Raw genomic sequence first — 3,932 nt, 5'->3', positions numbered from 1 at the left:
CTAGACTGATCACATACCTTGTTATATAACCCAAGTTATCCTGGAACCTTCTGCCTCAACTTTTGGAGTCATGGGATTACACTATGCAGCATAGCCAGCCCAGTGCCACCATGTTTTAGTACATCTCTGAACTACATATACACTTGACTTAGCCCGACTTGGGTGAGGGTTATAGATGTCAGACCAGACACTAAATTTGTAGGTTAAACTAGCAAGCCTGATTTCCAGAAGAAAGGTTGTGGCTTTCTCTGTGCCATGTGCCCATAGGGCACTATGAAGAGCGTAGGAGAGCATGGGAACTGTAGTCTCTCTTGACCTGGTGCCCACTTCCAATTCTCAAATTCACTTCTGAGAGAAAACCTGAGTACAAATTGTTCTCTTACTATTGTTCCAACAAGGAAGTACGATTTGAAGTACCATAGAACTGCTTTTGACAACTTGTTTCATTTAAAAAACAAAATAAAACAAAACATTAGCTGGGCCATGGTGGTGCATGTCTTTAATCTCAGCACTTGGGAGGTAGAAGCAGGCAGATCTCTTGAGTTCAAAGCCTGCCTGTTCTATAGAGCAAGTTCCAGAACACCCAGGGTTACACAGAGAAAACTTGTCTCAAAAAACCATAACAACAAAACCCAAAACATATTATTAAATTTTTATTTCAGATTCTGTATATAAATGCTTTCAGCTAAATACTTTCAGAAGGTTGTTGTTGATTTTTACTAGATTTTTGTTTTGTTTGTTTGTTTGTTTTTGCATTGCTTTTGAGACAGGGTCTCACTATGTAGCTCTAGCTGGCCTGGAATTCAGAGATCTGCCTGCTTCTGCCTCCAAAATGCAGGATTCAGCTCATACTACCACCTTGCACACATTTCACTCAGTTTTTAATAAGGCTGTAGGCTTCAGTCCCAACTCCACTCTTGACAGCTGCTCTGCAGTCAGTCAGAACATTTCCCTACGTGTCCTAGTAACTATCCACAGATGTCAAAACACTGTTCAAAGGCCTAGTAATTTCTTTATTTATTTACTTTTCAAGGTATGATTATTTATTTGTTACTCTTAAAGACTCATTTTGGACTAGACTCAGAAGTAGAAGTTCTCAGGGAGGACTGCCTGCATCTCTTGGCAATCTGTTCTTGGTGCTTTTCTTTCTTTGGCTTCCTTCATTCTCTTGGCCAAAAGTTTAGTGTATTCTGCAGTCTCCTGTTCCTCTTAGTGTGTTGCTTCTTCAGAGCAATACATCAACATTTGTGTTGCAGGGCATGTGGCGTAACAAGACTCTGAATCTTGGGTGCTTTGGTCCTGGGCTTTTTACCTTCTTTGTTTAAGGGCTTTCTGACAACATATTGGCAGACATGATCTTCTTTAGAGAGATTAAAAAGCTTTCAGATTCTACTAGCTCTTTTAGGTCCCAACCAATAAGGCATAGTAGTAGCTGTCATTCCAGAAACATCTTCTCTATTTTTTTTTTTTTTACAATAGCCAAATTTAGACCACTCAGATTGGCATTCACAATGGATCCACAAACAGACTTGTGTTTCCTCTCTCCAGTTCTCCCTGGTCTATAAAAGAGTGCCCCTTACTCAACAGCAGGCACACACTACCATGGGTCAAAATACCCTGCTTCATGGGAAAACCTTGTTTGTTATTCCCACCATGGATGCAATTCTGGACAGTGTAAAATGTCATGACTCCACCCAGGATCATATATGCTCAGATCTCATGCTTTGCATCAGTAATCAGCTTCTCCAGTTTTACTTACTGCCTTTGGAAACAGTTAACTATCATAATTGGGGAATCCAATCTTAGTGACCTATAAGCCTGCTAACATTTCACCGGGCTACCTAACAAGGAAACAGCAAGTGGAATGTAATACTTTAGGGTAGGCTTTAAGCAGAGGAGACAGACACAGTGAGGATCATACATTTAAATGTAAAACAATAAATTTACAAGCCTTGGAATTCTAATCAAAAGAACACAAGCCTAGCAGGCATGAGCCCTTGGGTTCATCAAAGCTCTCTTAGCACTACCAAAAACACCTAAAACAGAAAAATGCCTGACTTGCCTAGGTCTGGAACCTCTGGCTGCTGTACTGAAGTCAGTAACATGGAGGTCATCACAGTACTCATGGCTGTGCTGATGGCAGTGGAGGTTAAAAGTAAGGCCAGGACACATCCAGAGATCTAGCCAACCGACTGCATGGTGGGCTGTAGACACACAGAGCCCTGCCTCCCACCATGCTACACATGGTGGAGTGTAGACACTTAGAGGACCACTGGCCTCCATGCCACAGGGTGAGGACAGAGGAGGTCACCCAGAGGTCCACCAGCCCAGTAGCCTACCTGTATCAAGAGCTACTACAGTGTGCAAGTGAGTGATAGACAGATAGGAGAGAAAGGGAAGCAGAATAGTTTGAGCCTTGTAAAGGGAGATGGAGACATGAAAGAGGAGAGGAATAATAGTCTGTTGTGAGGCCATAGTAAAGACTTTCTCAATCTGCTCCTGAGGGCTGTTGTCTGTGTTTCATCTTACCACTAGAAACCATGTGGATGTCCAGGGGCCCTGTGGAGCTGCCCCTCCCCTCCACTGACTATTCACCAATACTTTGGCCAGGCAGCACAATGGAGCTGGGTCTGGTGGATAGGGCACAGTGAGCCAGACCCAAGGGTGAGAGCAAGGGCGCTGGTCCCACCACTCCTCTGTCATGAGGTGATGAGCTTCCACTTCCTCACTCCTTGCCACTTGAGGACGTTGGGAGAGCTGGCCCCAGGGTCATGCTTTCATGAGAGCAGGAGAGCTGGCCTTGCCCCTCATTGGCTGTATCACTGGGAGAGATGGCCCTGTGTGTTCTTTGGGAGTAATAATAGAACTACCCTGGTAGAGTGGGCAGGGGTGAGCTTGTCCACTGGGTGTGAGTGCAGGAGAGCTGGCCTTGCCAGTTGTCTGCTGTGAGGTGGAGTGGGCATAGGGATGATGCTCTCCTTGCCCTCAATCCTGACTTGCCTCTTTCTATCTCTGGTGGGGAGAGCTGGTCCTGCCCCTCACTGGCAAGAGAACAGGCCCTGCACCTCACCTGGGCAATACAGTGGAGCTGGCCCAATGGTAAAGGCTTCAGTGAGCCAGCCACAAGGGTATGAGAGTGGGAGAATTGACCCAGCCCCTCATAGGCTGCAACACTTGGAAGAGTGGGCCCCATACCTCGACTGGGCTCTGGAGGTATCAGTGCCCATGGCCCAGCCTTAAGGGCATGAGAGCAGGAGAGTTGACCCTGCCTCCTACGAATGGTGCCATTGAGTGGGCTAGACTGAACAGTGTTGGAGAGCTTGCCCTGTTGTTGCAGATAAGGGAGAGTCTGTGGGCTGACCTGCTCAGCTAGCACATAGGCCTAGATCCAGGACTCTTAGTTGGCTCGTCCCAACATCTACATCATCTGTGAACTGTTGGGGTGTGTGAAAGGGCTGGTCCTGCTGATCAAAACCTGCAAGATCTCCACGTCACAGGGCAAGAACAGGATAATCAGGAGTCTTTTTGAGGATTTAATGTTTATGATGCCACAGAGGCCAGAGACCTCAAACCAGACAAATGACTCATTGCAATGAACACTTGCAAGTGAAGATGTGTGGAAAGAGGGATATATTGTGGGACACACTGTGACATACTACAGCTTCCATATCAAGATGTTGTCTATGGTTTGTCTTGTTTATTTGTTGCTTTTATTTGGGGGAAGGTTATAAAGGGTAGAGGACAGACAGGAGGGGATGGGGAGGTGAGTAGGACTGGGGTGCATGATGTAAAACTCACAAAGAATCAATAAAAACCAGATAAATAGGGCTGGTGAGATGGCTCAGTGGTTAAGAGCACCCGACTGAAGGTCCGGAGTTCAAATCCCAGCAACCACATGGTGGCTCACAACCATCCATAATGAGATCTGACTC

At 45.9% G+C, this 3,932-nt stretch overlaps 1 pseudogene; it reads right to left on the bottom strand.

Annotated features, from left to right (window-relative positions):
- Window positions 1-1,064: 1,064 nt before the first annotated feature.
- On the bottom strand, window positions 1,065-1,686 carry LOC110301489 (annotated as a pseudogene).
- Window positions 1,687-3,932: the final 2,246 nt, after the last annotated feature.

This window comes from Mus caroli, chromosome 9 (genome assembly GCF_900094665.2).
Source record: "Mus caroli chromosome 9, CAROLI_EIJ_v1.1, whole genome shotgun sequence".
NCBI lineage: Eukaryota > Metazoa > Chordata > Mammalia > Rodentia > Muridae > Mus > Mus caroli.
This window is presented reverse-complemented; position numbering and strand designations above follow the sequence as displayed.